This window comes from Colobus angolensis, unplaced genomic scaffold (assembly GCF_000951035.1).
Source record: "Colobus angolensis palliatus isolate OR3802 unplaced genomic scaffold, Cang.pa_1.0 Scaffold13, whole genome shotgun sequence".
Lineage (NCBI taxonomy): Eukaryota > Metazoa > Chordata > Mammalia > Primates > Cercopithecidae > Colobus > Colobus angolensis.
In genome coordinates this window covers 14,525,232-14,548,905 of record NW_012114252.1, presented here as the reverse complement: position 1 = coordinate 14,548,905, position 23,674 = coordinate 14,525,232, and positions in this window count along the sequence as shown.

Sequence of the window (23,674 nt, the reverse complement as noted above, 5' to 3'; positions counted from 1 at the left end):
GAGGGATAGCATTAGGAGATATACCTAATGTAAATGACCAGTTAATGGGTGCAGCACACCAATATGGCACATGACACATGTATACATATGTAACAAACCTGCACGTTGTGCACATGTACCCTAGAACATAAAGTGTAATTAAAAAAAAAAAATCTGGACTGCTTGTCTCAGGCAGAGGCAAAGGATTAAATGGCCCAAACATGGCTAGACTGTGCTTAATCTAGGAATCAGACAAATACGGAGACGTGAACTGAAAACATCCTTCTCAATTATCTGCTCCCAATCCCTCCGTTTACACTTCAGGTGCTGACTTATGCAAGCATAATAAGTGGAAGCAAGAATTGAGTCTCTTATGCTCCAACGTACCAGTCAGTTCTTCCGGACAGGTTGCCAGTCCTAAAAAAATGTAATGGGATATACTGGATTGTTCAGGGTAACCCTGATTCCAAATATTGTGTTATTATTAGACCTGGTATCATGTTACAAATAATAGTCTAAAATTTCAGCACAAATAAGACTATTCCATGCATATCAATGAAATGAAATACCTGGGTATATAAAGCTTAAGTTTTCAAAGTGGTGATTGACTAGAAATTTTGATCACTCTAAGCAGAATGCTTTAATAGGTAGCGTTATGACATTATATAAACTCTACACTAGGACAAAGTAAAGATTTACTGATACTAACAATTCCTTAGGAGTGTTAACATTAATCTTCAACTAGGGTGTGCCCCATTTTCTTCCTAGTATTTATCAGCAGCTGAATTTTAAAACTTCATTTATTCATTTAACATTTATTGGCCGGGCGCGGTGGCTCCAGCCTGTAATCCCAGCACTTTGGGAGGCCGAGACGGGTGGATCACGAGGTCAGGAGATGAGACCATCCTGGCTAACACGGTGAAACCCCGTCTCTACTAAAAAAATACAAAAAACTAGCCGGGCGAGGTGGCGGGCGCCTGTAGTCCCAGCTACTCCGGAGGCTGAGGCAGGAGAATGGCTGAACCCAGGGGGCGGAGCTTGCAGTGAGCTGAGATCTGGCCACTGCACTCCAGCCTGGGCGACAGAGTGAGACTCCGTCTCACAAAAAAAAAAAAAAAAAAAAAGACATTTATTGAGTACCTAATGGATGCTGGATATTATCTTTGCTGCAGAAAACAGAGACATGCAAATAATAAGTAAAAATGAGTGCTGTTGCTATATTTTAAAAGCACATAGGATTTAATGGACACAAAAGACAGAGGTTCCGTTCAATCTAACATGAAGTTGAGTTCAAAGAATATATGAGGCTTGAGATGGATGACATCAGTGATCACTATATGAAACAGTGTCCTGGGCTAAGTGCCAATGCCAGGGGATATGCCCCCGTAAGCAAAGGCACCAACAACTTTGGTGAAGATACAGGTAGGATGACTGTTGTGTAAGATGTGATAGATTTTGTTGAGAAACAAGCCTGCATCTGTGGACACGTCTGCTTTAAGGGAGAACTTTGTAGTTTAAATTGGAGGAATGAATAAAGTGATCATTGTGTCAATTTAGAAAGACCATTGTACTTGATATTCCCCATGGGGCCTGTCGTGGGGTGGGGGAAGGGAGGAATGTGGTAGTTACAGTTCAAGATGAAATTTGGGTGGGGACACAGCCAAACCATATCACCATCCAAGCCAGAGTTTTCAAGTTAAAACGTGAGCTCTTTGTATGGCCTCATGGTCACTGCAAAAAAACAAAAATCACAGGAGAGCTAAATATATGGAAAGCATCCATCAGACTTTGTACCATTTGGAAAGAGCCACTTTCAATTGTGTGACAACGCTTCCACATAATTCTTGCACAAAAATGGAAACCTACTGCACGTGTGCTTTCACGGTAGACACGAAGTGCTTTTATTCATTTTGTTTGTTTTGTTTCGCTTTATCTTTTCATCCCATCCTCAACTCTTCACACCCACCCCTCAGGGTCCAACAACTAATGGTAATAACCAGCTTGATTTGCTTTCTAGGAAGTTTTGTAATGAAAATTTCAGAATATTGCTTGAATGTGTTAAATTTTCAGACCAAAGACATCTGCTATTTATCAACAAATGCTATTTGATTCGAATGCCTGATAAAAGTTCCAATGCATTGGAGAGGCAGCATTCTGGCATGGTTATGGAGGCTGGATCTAGAGAGAAACTGCTTGCATTTGTATACTGATTATTCTTCTTTCTAACTGTAATGCTGGGCAGTTACTTAACCTCTTTGTGTTTCAGTTTGATAGGCTATAAAACAGAGATGAAAAATAAAATCTGATGGGATTGTTTGGGAATTAAATGCATTAATACTTGTAAAGCACTTTGAATTATGCCTGGAAAATAATAGTCACTCAATGAAGAGCCGGGAGCAGTGACTCACGCCTGTAATTCCAGTACTTTCGGAGACTGAAGTAGGCAGATCTCTTTGAACTCAGGAGTTCGAGACCAGCCTGGGCAACAGAGTGAAACCTTGTCTCTACAAAAAATACAAAAATTAGCCAGGCATGGTGGTGCACACCTGTAGTCCCAGCTACTCTGGAGACTGAGGCAGAGAATCACTTGAGTCTGGAAGTCCCAGCTAGTCTGGAGACTGAGGCAGAGAATCACTTGAGTCTGGGAAGTAGAGGTTGCAGTGAGCAGAGATCACACCACTGCACTCCAACCTGGGTGACAGAGAAAGACCTTGTCTCTAAAAAAAAAAAAAAAAATTACTCAATGAAAAAAAAAATCATGTTTGTGTATTGCTGTCATGATCGTGGTAATTGCTAGTGTTATTACTATTTCATTTCTAACTCTAAAACTATGTGTGACCATTTCAAACAGTGGGCTCAGGAGTATTTCTTGCGGATCTCCCACTTGACCCTGTCTCTTGCTTGTATGTTCCTGAGTTTCCTACTCATCTCTTTTATGATGTGCCAAGTGCATTCAGGTGGTGGTTCAGGACATGTTAGCTTTGTCCATCAAGGAAATGTTGGAATGATTGTGGCTCCAGGGGATGGTGTCTTAGGGTTGAAATTTCATTTCATAAAAGAGCACCTGTCTTGATTATTGGAACTTCCCACAGTTTCTTTCTCAACCCTTACTCCTCTGTCAGGTTCACCCTAAAGGCCAGTATCGAGGAGCACCTGCAGAGCCTTTATGAAGGCTGCACTCCTGTCTCTTCTCCTCCTTCCCAACAGTGTGAAAAACCTGGAGGGAAGAAGGCAGTCCCACTGCAAGCTCTACTGGAAAAATCATTTAGAGTTTACATGAATACAACAAAGAAGGCCAGAGAAGATTTAATAGCAGGACAGCTAGTGAAGCATTGGCAGATAAGCCCACTAAATGCAGTGTTCAAGTTGACTCATCTTGTAATTGATCTAAGGGTTTTAATTAGTGTGTGACAGCCATAATTCACCTTATCTCAAATATTATCATTATTTTTTCTTTCTTTTTTTTTTTTTTTTTTGAGGCAGAGTCTGGCTCTGTTGCCCGGACTAAAGTGCAGTGGCCAGATCTCAGCTCACTGCAAGCTCCGCCTCCCGGGTTCACGCCATTCTCCTGCCTCAGCCTCCGGAGTAGCTGGGACTACAGGCGCCCGCCACCTCGCCCGGCTATTTTTTTTGTATTTTTTAGTAGAGACGGGGTTTCACCTTGTTAGCCAGCATGGTCTCGATCTCCTGACCTTGTGATCCGCCCGTCTCGGCCTCCCAAAGTGCTGCACCGCGCCCGGCCTATCATTATTTTTTCAAGCACTTTCCCCTTGATGATTATCTGAACACACAGTAAGCATATTTTAATTGAAGGCAATACCCTGTTATCTATCTTAAGTCATCATTCCATATATTAAAACCATGTAACTTATTCGAATTTTATTAACAATCAGTACATGTATTGTAAAGGATTTCTATTTTTTTAGTGAAATTTATAAACCCACAACTCTTTGGAATCATATAATCAAAACATTTGATTACTTTTCACATAGAAGTGGCTATTTCTCAGCATGTTTACAATGTCATTTGAGGCTGACAAATTATGGTTTAATGCTAAATAGTGTTTCTTTTCACTGATTAGCCATCAGAAGGAAAGTTATGAGTGTTTAATTTTTGGATATTTCTAATTTTATTTACTGTATCAATTACTAAAGCCTAAAGGAATAGAGGAAAATAATTTTAAATTCAGTGTAACTTATTGGGGTCCTTTACTTGTTCTCTTTAAAACATAACAGACTTAGCGATTATGTTCCTTGGGTATTATAAGCTTAGGTAGTCAGTTATTCAATGGGGTTTAACTGGATCAACTGCAAAAGACACAACTTTTGAAGGAAGCTGACTAGCAAATTCACATATTGATGGTAAACCTTTATTATAGGGATTTAGAAATATAAATTACAATGTGCTCTCAATTTTTTTTACGAAGCAAGAAAACAATATAAGTTGTATCTAGTAAAAAAAATAGATATCAAAACATTATATTCCTTCACTTCATTACTCCTTCAATCGTTAAATCTAAGCCAAAAATGTAGGCAGCTCTTGCTCTCCACGAGAGTTTAATTTTAAAACTCAAAATTATTTTATTTGAATTCAAATTACTAAGCATTGTAATTATTAAGTAAAATTCCTCTCAAATATAAACACATTCACAGTTCTTAATAATAGTACTTGTCGAGAGAAAAGTATTAAAAACTAGCATACTCTTGGAAAAAATCACTTTATTACTTAGCCTATTAAAACTATATATGTGCTATTATCACTTGTAGGTAAGTAATTTCTGAAATATTTAACATTCTTGGTACTGCCATTCATAACAATAAGCTTAACATGAGATATAAAATTACAAAGGCATATTTGTTAAAATTGCTTAATGATTAAAATATTTTAATATTTTAAAATAGATAAAATGTTACTAAATTAAGGTGCTCCTATGATGTCAAATAAGCAATGTCCCAGGAAAGCAGAGATTATAGTGTGTAGGGAAATATTCGCCAGCCAGAGTGAATGCAGTATTTAATATACAGTCAGGAAATACAAGAGGTGCTAGCCCTTGGTAGCTAACCTACAGACCTCTGGGTGCTGAGCTAGAAAAGATGAAGTCTGATTTTGACTTCATCCTATAAACAGAATGTCATCCGCACATCAAATTCCACCCACAGTGAACCCCCGGCATAGTTAATGATTATAATCTTCACATTTAATCACGGGAACTCAGTGACAGGCAAACAAAGGTTAGCTAAACTGACAGTTCAGACTGTTTCAACAGAAGAGAACTCCACAAGTATTATTTTTGAATGTGCATGTCCAATTCCAACAACACTTTTCCAAAATGCGGCTGAAGCGTGTGCAAAGCATAGTTACTGGAAAGAGCGCATCGTTTATCTCTCATGTGATACTAATTATCTGGAAATTTGCTAATTTACTTTCAAAGGTACATTTTTCCAATGCCACTTGCCTGGTTGAATTAAGTTGGGGGTTTTTAAATATGGAATAAAGATCTGGATAAAAAGGGGATTCTTTTAACTAAAATTGTTTTCATGCTCTTATCTTTAATTAAATCATTTGAGTTATTTTTTCTAAATAATCTCATTTTAACATATTTTCGCTTTTCACAGACTTTGCAACCCAATCACCTGTAGTCTACTAAAATGAATGAAAGAACTTACAACATGTCCTATAGTAGCATGTATTCAAAAATCCTTTAAATGACAATAATTTTAAGTTTTTAGAATTTTAAGCAAACACCCTGTGAAATTAAAAATTTTAACATTTGTTATATTTTAATTGAGTAGTCAGGGTAATTTAATGAATTTATATTAAAGAAGTCAGGAATATTATTTACCTTATAATAAAAAATTCAAAATGCATGAGAATTTTATTATATTAAATTTAATGCGTGCTTTTACAAAAGATAGTGTATGCTATTAAACACACATGGATATGCATTGTTGTAAAAATTTTGGTATCTTTTCTAGGATTATGTTTTTATCCTTACATGATAAGATGGACTTTAAAATATATTAACAGTTTTTTGATGAATTAAATTTTACTTGAAATTCATTACCTAAGCTGGCATCGTGGCTCATGCCTGTAATCCCAGCACTTTGGGAGTTCCAGGCGAGTGTATCACAAGGCCAGGACAGTGAGACCATCCTGACTAAAACGGTGAAACCCCGTCTTTACTAAAAATGCAAAAAATCAGCCGAGCGTGGTGGCACGTGCCTGTAGTCCCAGCTACTAGAGAGGCTGAGACAGGAGAATCCCTTGAACCCAGGTGGCGAAGGTTGCAATGAGCCAGGATAGCGCCACTGACTCCAGCCTGGGCGACAGAGCGAGACTCCGTCTTGCAAAAAAAAAAAAAAAGTTATTGCCTATTACTGACAAGTTATATAATATATTGCTTCTTTGTTTCTTTTCATAAAACCTTAGTATGAGATAATTTTTACCTTATCTTTTGTGATATTTAATCAATGATTGTTCTAAACTAGTTTATTTCAGTTACTTTGTTATCGTTTTTCAAAAAAATGTGTTTTATTCTTTTTTGAACATGCCAATATAACTTGTATTATTGTGTTCTTTGTTTAATGATGTTTAATAATGCTAATGCTTGTTTAACTTTTTTTCATTTTTTAAAGAGATTCATTGTAATAAATTGAAATTTTTTAAAGTTACAGGAATCTTATAATTTCACAATTCTATTTTTGGAAAAAAAATCATCAAAATAACCTCTTCCCTACTTCCAAATATAAAAAAAAAAAAAAAGAGAAAGAGAGAGAGATAAAATCAAAAATATATGCAAGTGCAGATCTGAAGTGTGGTGTTTGCTGTTTATGCAATTCGGGGTTCTTTTTAAGAAAGTTGATACGAAGTCATTATTAAAAATGGGTAAGCATGATCAGAAAGAGAAAACTCACAATAAATAATTAATGGTACAAAATTTAGAAAAATAACATGCTTTTATTAATTGACGGCCTGATACACTATAAATGATTCCTTAGTTTTTAGTTACATATACTTTGATCACACTTCATATGACAAAATGTATGTGTAATATTTTTTCTACAGATAAGGAAAAGGTTAATTCATTACTTTTTTTTAGCCCTACTAACTAAAATTTGCATTTCATTTTTGATAGTTTAGAAAAGCTCCTTTCAGCATCACAATTAGAGGACTTTTTAGCATATGTGGGATATCTTGGCCTGCTTCTTTTGTATCTCAACTACTACAAACATACTTCTTTTTTGTAGTTCTGTTTCATGTTGTGCTCTGCAAACACAAGAATTCTGATGAACTCCATTTTGTATGATAGTCATCAAAGAGAAATATGAGATAAATTTAAATTCTTTCAGATTGATGGAAAATTCTCCTAAGTGCATGATTGACAATACGTCCTAAAATCAGTAAACACGTTTGAGGCTCTATCAATATTAGAGTTTCCTTTCCACAATTTACAGTAAAACTAGAAACTCACTGAATTGTATACCCATTAAACATATAGATTTGTTTTCATAAAATTTATTTCTTCCTTTCTTGCTCCTTCCCCTAACCGTATACACTCACATGAGTTCAGGTGCATGCATACACACACCTCACACTTAAAATCTTAGATACACTCATTGGCTGTAGTGGAGATTCTGCGTCTCCAACAAATTTTCTCTTTAGTTATGTCATAGCAAGATGTTATTGGTAAATAAAAATTTTAAAATTAGTGTCAACTTAAATCATCTCTGAATACAACAAGCAAAGATTAACTAAATCCAGCTAACAATTCCCAACAACTATGACACTTACAAACAACCCTATGTTGTTTTTTGAAATCAAGAATCAAAAAAAAAGCAAAAATTGAGGTTTAAAAAATTAACAAAATGCGGATTTTATTTACAAGAATTCTAAGAATTTCAGCAGAGATAAACCAGTAGAATTCTTGTTTTAATGTCAAATAAAATTATATTCTTATTCTTTATATTAGTGAGGAAGGACTTATATATAATAGGTCTTGTGATTCATATTACATATTTTGAAATAATCAATAACAGTAATTGTTATCTTGAAAATCTATCCCATATCTTTGTGTATTACGCTTAGGTAATAAAAAACAACACTTAGGTTGCATTAACACCTGCATTGCCAATAAACAAAAATAATTTTTAATTCATCACTCCATCATTTGTAATGCATTTGATAAAAAGCAGAATTCATGAAATATACAAACTTTTTAAACCCATACATCAATGCGTTGCTCTATACTTCATCCCTGATAAAAGCCCATGCACATACTTCTCCTGATAAATGTTAGTATTATGTAAGTTGTACAATTACCTTTAACTTATCTGATGTATATTTGAAATATTTGCAATAATGAAGTTTTCCCATTCTCAACATTTAGATGATCAAATATCCCACTTGTGATCAGGTATCTATTTTTCAATTTGGCAAATTATTTTGTCAAATGCCATTGTAACTAATCAGAATATCTTAAATAGAAGTATACATTAAAAGAACTTCTAAAGTTTATTTTATTGCAAAAAAAAGAAGAATAGTAAAAATAGTAAAGAATTTCTAACTGTAGAAAGAGTTAGTGATGATTTTGCCTGTAGATAAAAGTTAGAAGAGACTGAGGATAGCTTTAAAAAAAAAAAAAATCTGTTTCCAAGGTTATATATAACACATTGCTTGAGCTGTCAAGATTTTATTAAAGAGGAAAATAAATGAGAAAAAAATGATGCTGTATTTTAAGCCTAAAATGATAGAGTGATTGCAAAAGGGATTAGAGGTGTTGTTTATTCTCATATCATCGATTCTCACCTGTAGACATTTAAACCAATGCAACAAACAAGCTGAGAATGAATGGGTAAGCCGTGTAACTTTTTCAATTTTATAGCCACAGAAGCAGGACACAGTGACTTACAATCCTGAAGCATTTGCTGTCTATCTAAGATAGGAACTGGCAACATTGAGGAATGGACTGATCAACTTTCTAGAATAGGGAAGAACTGAAGTCCATGAAGGATACTGACATTCAGAAGAAACACACCAATATGAACATGGAAGAAGAGCTTCACTGTCAGTGTGTGTTCAGGAGGGCATGTCTAGCAGGAAAAACAAACAACATTGAAAACAGACACTACTATGTCTCAGTGAAAAGTCAGACCAAAATTCAGCTAACATGGGATATGAGTCCTAAGGGAGGGACTTTAGGAAAGTCAGTTAGTCTAAGTATTGTTTTCATCTGTTTTGTTTTGTTTTGTTTTTAATTTTTAAAGTAGAAATAATTCTGCATAAAGCTCACATTGAAGTTAAATAAGATGCTCTATGTGATGGTCCTTTTTAAGTTATCCAATGTCATGTAAACGGTAGATACACCACCATGCAGAGAAGAGCAGGAGATGGTGAGAGGAGCAATTTGATCTGCTCTCTTCTCAAGCGGTCTTCATTTCTGTGTGCCCCTCACAGAGCAAACGCCTCAGTCACTGGATTTGTTCTTGATAATATATATTTCCGCTTCCTATGCTGACTTTATAACCTAACTTCATGTAAGAGATTCAGTGGCATGTGGATTTCATCTGATACTGGAAGTGACATGAAATATAAGAGAAAGAATGTTCCAGTATTTATTGGCAGAGCGTTTTCCCAGTAGATTGCCATTCTCTGTTGAGGAAGTCCAAGAGAGTTCAGTGCCCAAAGTATAATGATGAACAACTGTATGAGATCCTAGTGGATACATATTAGCCCCATTCTACTGAGTTATACATAAATAGGTGCCTTTGCTTCCAAAAAACATGTGGTTCATACAACTGCCTTTTTTTGGAATAGTCTGTGTAGTTATCAGAATTTCCATACTGCTGCAGTCACAAGCTCAGAGAAGCCAACTATTTGTCTCACTGATTTTCCTTGAGTACACTGAAGGACAGCATCTGATAGGAAAAGGCCGTAAATACCCGCATAAAGCCAAAGTATTATTTTTCTCAAGCTATTTGCTGTCATAGAAAGGGTGCCTTTTCCTGTCAAACCTTAATTTGAACTCGAAATTCACTTATATAACATAGTCACAGATACAGCATTATTTGCCATAGTTCATTTTATGTGAATTCTACATCAAAGCACCTTAGAGAGTTACATTATAAAATCATACTGGAAGAGAAGCTAAACAAAAACTGAGACAAAAAGAAACTAGAAATAAAAGATTCAACATGAGCTCAGCTGGTGAAGCAAGTAAGCAAAAGGAGATTTCTCCAAAGGAAAAAAAAAAAAAGAAAACCTCAGAAACAAACTGTCTTGCTTTTCTGCTTCATCATATCAGTATTTGTATTTAGCAAACCAAAAAAGATGTCTGTGTATGTACTACAGACACACACAAACACACATGTGTGTCTTTATATATATATATAAGCTACATATACAAACACATACATGCGTATACTGTATATGTAGTATACACATTCACGGTTTCTTAGGAAGACAAAGCTAAATAGCTGCCATTAAATTATGAAATTGCTGGAAATTACTAATTACTTTCTAGTGCTCCACTGGTCTATGCAGTCTATTTATGGAGACCAACAGAAGCCCATATATGGTCTTCAGAAAGGACTAAAGTTGCAATTACAAAGTGACAGTTAAGAAATTCCTCTGGTACTTTAAAATGTATGTTTTTTACAAGAAAATATCTGGCCAGGCACGGTGGCTCACTCCTGTAATCTCATCCCTTTGGGAGGCCGAGGCAGGCAGATCATGAGGTCAGGAGATCGAGACCATCCTGGCTAACATGGTGAAACCCTGTATCTACTAAAAATACAAAAAAAAAAAAAAAAAAAAAAAATCCATGAGGCAATGGAGGCAATGGATTATAGATAGTATGGTAAACATCAAAAGAATGCTTCATTTTCAAAATTACTGATATTTTGAAAAATAACTAGAATAGAAAATTTCCCTAGGATGAAGGTTTGGGATCAATAGAAAAGTATCTGAGAATTATTGAGTTGTTATACATCCCAGTCCCTGAACAAAGGCCTACAAAGTAGTTACTATTGCAAGCCCCATTCTAGAGATGACAAAACCTAAAGTAAAAGAGAAAATACTTGGCAAATATCTCAGCGCTGTGTTGGCCTAATATGAAGGCCCATGTTTCTTCTCATTTGTAGAGCAACAATGGAAACGAAATAGATCTTTTACCAATCCAGACTCTTCCTACCAAATCTCCATTTTCTTTGCACATACCCACTTTAAACTTAGAACCTTAAAAACAAAGCATGCTGACTAACATATTCTTCATCCTTTAGATATAAATATCAAAGGGCTTTAATGCATATATTCATTTTTCAAAAAACCCAAAACATTCGTGTAACGTTTCTAAGGTCTCTTATATAAATTGTTATTTTACATAGCAGTTATTTATGTAATTGAATATTCATATGTCACACGTTACCCTTCGACTAGAATTGATCCAACATTATGCTATCATATTGTGCATACTGCTGGAGCAATTTCATGAGTCTTCGATTTTCTGAAGATAATATAAACTTTAGTGTTTTGGAGTAAATTTTACTTTTTTAAAAATAAAAAATGTTACAGCTAAGCAAAAACAAAACCAAGCACCCCTCTCCAAATTTTTTTCTTTTTTAATTAAGATACAGTATTGTGTCTTGCAGTTTTGTAGGAATGGGCTTTCATTAACAATAAACTCTGTCATTCTTTTCATTCTGTTTCACTAATTCAAATTTCTGTCATTCTATTATGCCAATGGTTAAAACTGTCTTGACTGGTTTGAGGTACATTATCCGTTGTTTTTTTTTTTTTTTTTTTTTTTTGTATTTCATTTGTTTTCACATGGATTTCTTATTCAGTGTAAAAATTCATGCTACCAAATTAAATATTTTAAAACCATTTTTAAAAGACCAAAGCAGGAAAAAAAATAAATAACATCAAAATAATTAAAATAATGTCTACTTTACACAGCTTATTTTATTTTAAAAAATATTTTGTTCTATTTTGAAATAACCTCAAACATATTAAAATCTGCAAATATGGGATATAGAACTTTCATTTTTGTGGCATCATCTGAGGACAATTAACTTGTCCTTTGTCCAATTCCCCATCACCCTGAAAGTATTTAATGTTAATTTCTACCAACAAAAATCTTTTCCTACGTGACCACAGTGCCACTAACAAATTCAGTAAATTAACATTGATAAATTATTGCCATCTAAACCTCAGACATCATTCACATTTCATCAAATGTCCCAATAATGTCTTTTTCGCAAAATAATTTCGTTAAGAATCACGGTATTTAATTTTAATCTCTCTCAAGTTTTTCATTCTTGGAAAATCCCAGAGTTCTTACATATTATTCATAATCTCAACATTTTAAAGATTACAAGCCAGTTATTGTGTAGAGCCTTCCTCTGGTTGGGTTTGGGTTTGAATGGTGTTGCCTCATATTTAGATCTAAGCTAAGCATCTCTGTCAGGAAGTAATGTTGCGTTTCTCCCTTTGCATTTTATTAGGTAGAACATGATTTCAAGTTTCCCTTCATTGATATTGTTTACTTTGATCACATAATAGAATGTTTATCAGGTTTCTCTATTGAAAAATTACACTTTTTCTCTTTGTAAATAGCAAGAATTTTAGGTGAGCTACTTTAACATTCTGTAAATATCCCATCCCTCATGAAATTTTAAACTGTTTGATTTATTTATTTGCATCTCAATGGACCCAGGTTTTATATTTCATCTAACGGATTATAATATGCTTTCAGAATAACTAATTTTGATGCTGAAATTCTACAAAATTTGCCCAATAAGAGATGTCTTCAAGAGAGACTGTCTGTTCACCTTACCTGTCATTATCATTCGTTGAGCATGTCTTGTTTTCTGACAACACAATATATTCCTGAAACATATAATTCTTTTCCTGTCCAGCTGTGAAAAAGAAGCCCTGGTTTCTTTTACTGGAGGATGGTATTTAGAAACCAAGTTCCAAGAGCTAGATGTGCTCATTCATGCTGAAGCCCCTTTAAGTGTATGAAGCTAGAGAATACATATACATACACACACACATCTATTTGCATAGACACATACATTCACACACACGCATACAGACAGAGAGCAATGTGAGGCATGAGTCCACACTAACATCACTCCAATCCAACACCACAGAGGTCATTTGAGTTTTTACCTTTCCGTATTTGTAAGTCCCCTTTCCAAGAATAAGCAATTTGGCTTATGTTATCCTTAGCATATAAACTTATTTGGTAAAACCTTCTGTATATAACCGTATGAATGCTCTTCAGAGTAACAGAATCAATAGGATATTATATGTATTTCACATATTATATATATATATTATTTACTTATATATAGTGTGTGTGTGCATGTGTGTTGTGAGACAGGGAGAGAGAGAGAGATTTATTAAGAAAATTAGCTAATGTGATTATGGAGATGGAGAAGTTCCATGATCTGTTATCTGAAACGCAGGGACCCAGGTAAGCCAGTGGTGTAACTCAATGATACTTAGTTCAGGTCAGAAGGCCTGACAACCAGAATAAATGAAGATGTAAAGTAATTAATGCATGTTGGGGAAAAAGGACAAAATTGTGCATAAAGACTTTCACCTCTCTAGACTCATGACAATAACAACATAATAATGTAGTATGTAACAGAAGAAAAAATAGGACCAATTTGGCAGTGCATGATGGCTCACACCTGTAATCCCAGGACTTTGGGAAGCCAAGGTGGGTGAATCATGAGGTAAGGAGATCAAGACCATCCTGACCAACATGGTGAAACCTCGTCTCTGGATGCGGTGGTGCATGCCTGTAATCTCAGCAACTCGGGAGGTTGAGGCAGGAGAATAACTTGAACCCGGGAGGCAGAGATTGCAGTGAGCTGACATCACACCACTGCAATCCAGCCTGGCAACAAAGTGCGACTCCATCTCAAAAAAAAAAAAAAAAAGAAACAAAAGAAAAAATAGGAACAATTCTTAAATACATCAAAAACTTGACAGAAAGAAAAACATTAGTTATTTTTTAAGTATCTATGCTACGTTCATAAATACTGATCCTATTTTAGATCATGAAGAAAGCTAAGTCAAAAAGTAGAATAAATAAAATAATGCTATCTGATTATAATATTAAAATAAACAAAAAATAAGACAATTAGGAAAAAACCTCTTTATTCTGGCAAGTAAAATAATAAATCACTTAAGCAACACTTGAGAGAAAAAATATACATCAAAATAATTCAATGTATCAAACATATGTATATATGTATGTAGATACTGAAAATAGAACTATGATACTTCTGAAGGAATGATCATAGATAAAATTTTCTGATATTATATAACAATGTGTCAACAACTGGAAGATGAATAAAACTCATTGAACCAATGTTTTCCAAATGGCCAATGCAAGATGTGACCAAATTATTTATGGTTAAGAAATTCATTCAAATCACTCAATGGATTTTCGTATTACAAAGGTGAGAAAAAGTCATTGTGATGGCTTCAGATTCTACCTTGCAACTAACTTTTAAGAAAATACTACTGTCAAGTTTTGGTGTAGTGTGAAAAAGGATATCCACAATTATCTGAAGTTGGTTAAAATAGTCCTCCCATTTCCAACTATATATTTATATGAGTTTGGATTTTTTTCATATATTATAAGCAAAATAAATATAGCAATAATTGAATACAAAAGTAGATAGAATAATCTGCTGCGTTCTACTCAGCCAGATTTTTAAGAGATTTACAAAATGCAAAACATGCCAGTCTTTTCAACTTTGTTTTTACTATTATTTTTCATAAAATACTTAACTTTCTATAAAAATATGTCATTTATATTAATCTGCATGGCTTTATCATGTTAAAATAAATATATATATTTCAAAATTTCTCAGTTTTGATTTCTAATATCGTGAATATCAATATATATGACCCATTTAAACAAAAGACCTTTGGAATCCTGGGTAACTGTTCAAGGTTTAATGAAGTCCTGACACCTAAAGGATTGGTTTCAACAATCTCTATCTTCAGTGTTGAGTTTAGACCATTCAGTGTAATTGTTGATATACTTGTAATTATTTGTATCATACTCTTGTTTTCCATTTTTCTGCCTCTGTTGATTTCTTTTTATTTGAATTAATTTTATTTTAGAATGCCATTTTAATTTTTGGTTGAGTATTTTGTTTTAATTATATCTGTTTATTGGGGGACTTTCTGGCGGCTGCTCTAGAGATTTAAACATATATTTTTAACTTTTCACTATATACTTAAAATTTTATATTTTTCCATTTTCATGGTCTTCCTTTATTCCTGAAGTTTTAAGTTTCTTTCAGGAATCATTTTTTTTCCATCTTAAAAACCTCTTTTGGCATTTCTTTTAGAAAAGATCTGCTAGTGAAAATTACCTGAGTTTTCCTTCATTTAGCAATAACTTTCAAATGTATTTCTAGAGGATATTTTCACTAGATGTAAATTTGTGGGTTGGTGGTTATTTCCTGCCAGTATTTTAAATGGTGATTAACTGCTCTCTGCCCTCCCAGAGTACAGGAAAAAACAGAAACTAAACAAAGACAAGGAATTTTCCACCTTTTTTTTTTCTTCTGATTCATATGGTCCACCCTCCCCTATTCTCAAACCAGACAGGATTTCTCTTAGAACTCTGTCCACACTGAGGCGCTCTTTCAATCTTGGGTTGCCTTCCAGGCTAGGTCAGAAGATACTGGAGGAAAATAAAGTGGGAATCTCATTGCCACTTTAGTTACACTTTGAGTTCTGTTTTTTTCTTTCTTTCTTTTCTTTTTGAATCTGTCTGCTACTGTTTAATTATCAGAGTCAAGTAGCTCATATAACTGCTCCATGCATTCCATTCATAATTATTTGGCTGCATTTAGTAGGAGAGATAGTGGCTGTCTTGGCTGAAATAGCATAGGTCTTAACTTATACCAACTGCCTCTGCGCCTATCTAAATAATCATAGACTATACTGTTGATAAGAATTACACTGATATTAATCGTTAAATGAAATGTGATGTCTTGAATGAAATCTCAATAAATTCTGATCCTTCCTGTAGCACTGAATTTAATTTGCTAGTATTTAATTCGGATCTTTGCATCCATAATACTGACAGGGATGATCTATAATTTTCCTTCTTTACTATCTTTCTCAGGAAAATCATAGTTGTGTTGGCCCAAAAATTCAGTTGAAAAGTGTACCTTCTTTATTTATTCTTGTACCTCTCTGGGTCTGGGTTGTCATTATTTGTATAGTGTGAATATTGTTTCTTTGAATTTTAATTGTGGTAAAAACCACGCAACATTTACTGTCTTAACTGGTTTTAATCTAGAGTTCACTCATGTTAGCTATACTTGCATTGTACAAAGATCCCTAGAACTTTTCATCTTTCAAAACAAACCCAGTACCCGCTGAACAACTCTCCTCCCTCCTCCACCCACCCCATGCTCTGCACGGCCTCTGGCAACCACCCTTCTACATTCTGTTTCCATGAGTTTCACTGCTTCAGATAGTTCATATAGATCTAGTCATACAGGGCTTGTTTTTGTGCAACTGGCTTTACGGGTTAAATTTTTAAAGTACATTTAGAAGTCATCATACTCTCTGTTTTTGTGACATTTTAAATAAGTGTTATACTTTGAGAAGTTGGTCAAGTTCAAATTGTCAGTTTTTAGCATAAAATTATTCATAACATCTTTTATTATTTTAATGACTAGTGTCTACAGTAAATTTTTTCCCTTCTGACAGATTTTATTTCTGTTTTTTCTCTCTCTATATATATGTATCTATCTACATTTTTTTTTTTTTTTTTGAGAGAAGGTCTGACTCTGTCACCCAGGATGGAATGCAATGGTGCCATCGTGGCTTGCTGCAGCTTCAACCTGCCAGGTTCAATGTGTCCTCCTGCCTCAGCCTCCCAAATAGCTGGGACTAGAGGTTCCTGCCACCACACCTGGCTAGTTTTTTGTATTTTTTGTAGAGACGGGGTTTTGCCATGTTGTTTAGTCTGGTCTCAAACTCCTGGTCTCAAGTGATTCACCCACCTCAGTTTCACAAAATACTGGGATTACAAGTGTAAGCCACTGCACCTAGCCTTTTTCTCTTTCCTTAACACCACTTCTTACCTTGTTTCAGTATTGCTAAGAGCTTGTCAGTATTATTCATCTTTTCAACCAATGTTTGATTTGCTATCCATTGTCTTGCTTCTCACAATGAGGCATTAGAATCCACATTTTATGCTTTTTTTTCTAATATATAACTTTAAAGTTTATAAATTTCCTTTTCAGCACTGTTTTATACGCATTTCTGTACATTTGATATTTTATCATGTATTTTCGAATTTCCATTATGATTTCCATTTGTTAGAAGCACATTTGTTTGGTAACATGTTGGGGCTTCTCCTAGCTACACTTTTTATCACTGATTTCTGCCTTAATTCCACTGTGGTCAGCAAATCTACTGTAAATGATGTGAATCTTTAGAAATTTGATAGAGTTTGCTGTATGACCCAGGATGTGGTCAATTTTGGTATATACTACCTGTTCATTTAAATAAATGAAGTTTAATAATGATGCTGGGGCATTGTTCTTTATGCCATTTAAGTTAACTTCGTTAATTATAATTTCAAGTCTTTGTTTGTTTGTTTTTGATTGTTTGTTTTTTGATGGAGTCTCACTCTGTTGCCCAGGCTGGAGTGCAGTGGCGTGATCTCGGCTCACCACATCCTCCGCTTCCTGGGTTCAAGTGATTCTTCTGCCTCAGCCTTCTGAGTAGCTAGGATTACAGGCATGTACCATGACAGTGCCTGGCTATTTATTTATTTATTTTTTGTATTTTTTAGTAGAGATGAGATTTTGTCATGTTGCCCAGGCTGGTCTTGAACTCCTGACTTCGAGTGATCCACCCGCCTCAGCCTCCCAAAGTGCTGGGGTTATAGGCATAAGCCACTATGCCCGGCCTCAAGTCTTTACATATATTCATAATGTTTATCTTTAAAAAAAATTTCAACTTTTATTTTAGATTAAGGGGGTACATTTGCAGATTTATTACATAGATGTATTGCATGATGCTAAGGGTTGGCATATGGATGATCTCATCATCCAGGTAGTGAGCATAGTAGCCAATAGATAGTTTTTCAGACCATGACCCCCTCTCTCCTTCCCTCCTCTAGTAGCTCACAGTGTCTGCTGTTGCTATCTGATGTACATGTATACTCAATGGTTAACTTCCACTCATTGAGAGCTAGGTGCTCAGTAACAGTGAATTGGATAAAGAAAATGTAGCACACATACATCATGGAATACTATGCAGCCATAAAAAAGAAAGAAATCATATCCTTTGCTGAAAGATGGATGCAGTGAGAGGCCATTATTCTAAGTAAATTAATGCAGAAACAGAAAAACAATTACCACATGTATGTATTTTTTGTACTATCAATGTGTGAGAAAGTTGTGTAAAGTCTTTCACTAAGATTATGCACCTTTTAACTTCCTTTTTTCACTTTTTTTTTTGGAAGGGTATACGGAGTGAGGTTGCTCTCATACTATCTACCTGTAGTTGGTCTCTAACCCTCCAGGACTTTTATCTGAGAGAATCTTATATATTCTGCAGGCATCTTACTTCAGGCACTTCCAAACATTGTCTCACCAGAGTGCAGAAAGTCTCCAGTCAGTGTTTCAAAAGCTTTCCGCTTTTTTGGTTAGTACCTGCCCACAGGGCAGGGTATACAACACCAAACTGTCCTCCTGGGGTTTGGTCAGTGTCCCAGGGTTAAACTGGCCAGGTGTTGGAAGCCCACAGGTCTCTGGCAAAGCTCTGTTTTTCTTTTTCTTTTTCTTTTTTTTTTCCATTGTTGTTTGTTCGTTTGCTTTTTTAAATGTCTGTAAGCTCTGATGCTCCACCACATCCTCCCTCCCATAATAAACCAGTCCCTGGGAAAAGTTCTGCAGGTCACTAACCTGAACAACATTCTTCACCTCACCAGATTCTTAACAACATTCTTCGCCTCTAGAGATTCTTAGCTCCTCTACTTCCCTTGTCTATGAAATTGTTGCTGCATTTCACAGACTGTATATCATTGTCTATTCTATCTTTTCCAGTTTTTTTAGGTAGATGTCCCAGTCTCTTATTGGAGTAGAACATTAGATTCCAATCAGCTACTCTATTCTGCTTGGAATCCAAAGGCAGTTAAGTTCAGATTAATGATTAATAGGTAATTTCCTTGTTTCTTTTGTTTTCTTAGCTTTATGCAGGTGAGTTTTTCCTGGATTAGATGTATCTACATGTTTCTTCTCCTCACATTTCTGTCTCTCACTCCCTCTCTCTGTCTCTTTTTGTCTCTGGAAGTAGAGGCAGGGAAGTGTTTTTGATTGCCTGGAATGTTTTTATGGCTCAAAGTTTAGGAGTACATTTGCATTTCTTTGCTTTTCCCTAACCAAGTGAGAGTGACATCTGTATGAACTGTTTTTATTTTACTATTTCTGTTGTTATTTTAAATGCAAAACATTTCTCCCCCTCCCCAGAGATAGAATATATTTGTGAATACGAATTTTTCTCTGTAATTCCTCATTGGATCTGCAAAGTCTCTTTCTGAAACTAAATAGGATTTTAAGGGCTGGTGCCATCAGTTTATCTCGTCCTTTCTCTCTGTTGTAAATACATGGTTTGGATTTTGCACTTCAGATTTGCATTTGACTGGATCTTTTTTGATGATTACTATTTGAGTCTTTCTCTAAGACATCTCTGATACCTTCATCTCTGGACTCTTCACTCATTCTGGAATATTATCCCGCTTGTTCTTATATGGAGGCTCTAATTTTCTCCTAGTTTCATTCAAAAAAATAAAATCTGGTATTTTGGTTGTAGTTCTCCTTGTTGCTTTTCAATAATTTCTAGGAACAGAAGGGGAAGATGCCAGCTTTACACATCTTCAAAGAGAAAATTAGCAAGTACTACTCTACTAATTTCTATATTTTTCAGAGTAAAATTATACAATATGCAGGAGTTGGCTCTGTAAAATATTTTTCTAAATTCTCAAACTCTGTTAAAATATTATACCTGTTTACCTGTTTACCCATATGCTACATTTTAATTTGAATACTTACTGTAGTATCTTATTTACATAATAGCCAAAGATTGAAATATGTGGGACTAAGCCACCAGAGATCTATAAGCCATCTATAAGCCAGAGATATAGTAAAAGAAAGTGATAATTTCCATGAATAGAAATTAAACATGGACACACACACCACACATACACACACACACACACACGCACCACACACCACACATACACACACACACACATGCACCACACACCACACATACACACACACACACCCTACACACACACCACACATACACACACACACACACCCTACACACACACCACACATACACACACACATATACACACACCACACACACCACACATACACACATACATACACACACATCACACATACACACACACATACACACAGAAAAGATGCTACAAAAATGTGGCAATCACCAGTATGTTTCTAAAAGTCAGTGATCTACAGTAAAACTTGGATGATCTTAGTTGACATCTCCTATGAAACTGTAATGATTTAGATAGAAAAAGTGCCTAAGATAATTCATTTGCATCTCTGAATTAAAGGCAAGTTACACTGAAGTGTTTCTGTTGTTGTCATTGTTTGTTTGTTTTTTTGAGATGGAGTCTGGCTTTGTCATCCAGGTTGGAAGGCAGTGGTGCAATCTCGGCTCACTGCAATCTCCACCTCATGGATTCAAGCGATTCTTCTGCCTCGGCTTCCTGAGTAGCTGGGATTACAGGCGTGTGCCACCACACCCAGCTACTTTTGTATTTTTAGTAGAGAAGGGGTTTCACCATTGGCCAGGCCTGACCTCAGGTGATCTGCCACCTTGGGCTCCTAAAGTGCTGGGATTACAGGCGTGAGCCTCTGCTCCCAGCCGGAAGTTTTGAATTATGTTAAATGTTTGTGTTTAAATATGTAAAGTATCAGGTAGAGAAGGGCTGACATAGTTGATATAAAGCACTTTATCAGCGGATTAGAGAATCATGAGAAAACAGTTAAATCCTAGTCTCTGGATCTCTGTCCACAAACATGAACAACTAAAAAGATGGGGGAAATTCCAAGATACTTTCTTTTTATTTCTGAAATCATCTTTCAGGCAGTCCAAGCATTTAAGTATTCTAGCACATTACTGTAGGTCAGAAAGAAAAATGATACCGTGTTATATTCAGGAACTTTAAAAATCTCATGTAGCAAATAAATCAGTTGACTTTTTAAACATGATTTTCTGCATGTGTGTCTTACCTTAGACTAGCCACTTAGTGACCTTGTTGGTGGTATCATTACAACTCCTGGCAAGCTCTTGCTAAAGAAACCTTCAAAAATTAACAATAGTTACAAAGCAGGAGGCGATAATTACCCTCATTAATGAGTCTGCTTACCAGATTCCACAGCAGTAGCACTCCCAACAGGAGATCCAGGCTATTTTTATGTCAGATGTATTTACCCTTGACAATCCTTAATTACTTTCCTAGTTTTTTCTTGACTCACCTTAACTATTGTGACTGCTGTGAGCCCCAAGTTGACCATCAATTATGAATAATTCAGATGACAACAACCCCTTGTTGGACTCGATAGTACCCTGACACTGAAAAGGTTAAGCTGCTTTTGAATAAATCATAATCACAAATGCTATATTAAATTCCTAATTTTAGGTTTGTTTTTAAACCCTGTGAGTAACTATTTTAAAACTTTAAATGGAAAGACTGTCATTCATATACTCAATTTGTTTCAAAAGTAGTATTATGAAATCTAATATAAGCAATGGTATTCACAAGGGAGCATGTGAGAGATTGGAATATTATCAATAGTCATACAATTACTATGTGCTGAAGATTTCTATTGTGAAGTTGCTCAACTTATTTCTTATTACATTTATACAAAATGCTGATGCAGTTAATTGAGCCAGTTGATTATCACAATTCTTGATGGCTTGAGATATGGTAAGTAACTTGTCTAAATGCTAGGTCCTAAATTAAATCCTATAAAATTGACTTTTTAAAAACATGCAATGACATTTGGGGCCGGGGGATGGGGTAAAATAAATCCCCCAACAGTCTCATCTTTTCTTTTGTAAATTTAAAACAGTAATAATAACAACAATCAGCTAACTTAGTATATATTTTGTAATGCACAAAATGTGTATTTTGTAATGTAATGGCATATATTTTTATAATGCAGAGGAGACTTTGTTTGTGGAAAATCCCCAAATGTTTGCCAATATAAAGTAGTGATACAATAGAGTGGATTCCTGAAAGACATAACAAAACAAAACAAAAATACCCTTAAATGATTTTGCAGCAATCATCATTGACTTACAAAATTGTAAAGCAAGGAAATAAAGACCTTCAAGTCGTCCAAAGTGGTATCAAAGGGTGATAGAACTCATGCATAAGAGAGAAATGCAGATATCCTTGATCTCATACAATTAGTATCATTTTCATGGTTCTTGCTTCATGGAGTTGAACTTGGATTGTTAGAGTAGGTAGTTTGGCAGACGTGAGCAGGGCAGGGCAGGGAAGGAGAGGTCACCCCTACTGCTGCCACCCAGGAATGTCAGGTGACCATCAGGTGATGGTCAGACAATTGATAAACTGTCTCTCTAAAATTATAATTGGTCACAGCTGGCACCAGGGAAAGGCTATTTCCCAATAGATAGAAAACACCTGAAGCTGGTATCAGCAACTTCCTGATAAGATCTCAGAAGCTGTGCAAGTGGGCTCAAGCATGCACACTAAGAGACAAAATAGCAGAGTTTAACTGCCATATGACCTTCTTCTAGGACCACTCAATTGGTAAGGGAAAAAACGGCTCAAATGAGCATGTGCATAACTTCAGGGGACACACTGCATGTGGTCCCTCACAAGTGCTGGCAGGCCACTGCACAGGTGGACAGCCTGCCCCAAGGAAACATGAAGGGAGGAGAGATGCAAAACCCAAGAAGCATGCCAACATATACAACCACAAATCAACGATCAAACTGGGCACCTCTGGCTTCTGTTTTCATATGTTGCCATGCCCATCTGGCCTCCTTTCAAGTGTCCTTTTCTTCCTTTCATTCCTGCTCTAAAATGTTTTAATAAACCTTCACTCCTGCTCTAAAACTTGCCTTAGTCTTCCATTTTACCTTATGCCCCTCGGATGAATTATTTCCTCTGAGGAAGCAAGAATCAAGTTGCTGCAGACCCATACAGATTCACCACGGCTAACAGGATGACATCTTATGGTTTTAGGTTTTACATTTAAGTCTTTAATTCATTTTGAGTTAAATTTTGTGTAAGGTGTAAGGAAGGGATCCAGTTTTAGCTTTCTGCATATAGCTAGCCAGTTTTGCCAACACCATTTATTAAATAGGGAATCCTTTCCCCATTGCATGTTTTTGTCAGATTTACCAAAGATCAGATGGTTGTAGATGTGCAGTGTTACTTCTGAGGCCTCTGTTCTGTTCCATTGGTATATATATATATTATATATATATCTGTTTTGATACCAGTGCCATGCTGTTTTTGTTACTGTAGCTTTGTAGTATAGTTTGAAGTCAGGTAGCATGATGCCTCCAGCTTTGTTCTTTTTGCTTAGGACTGTCTTGGCTATGTGGGCTCTTTTTTGGA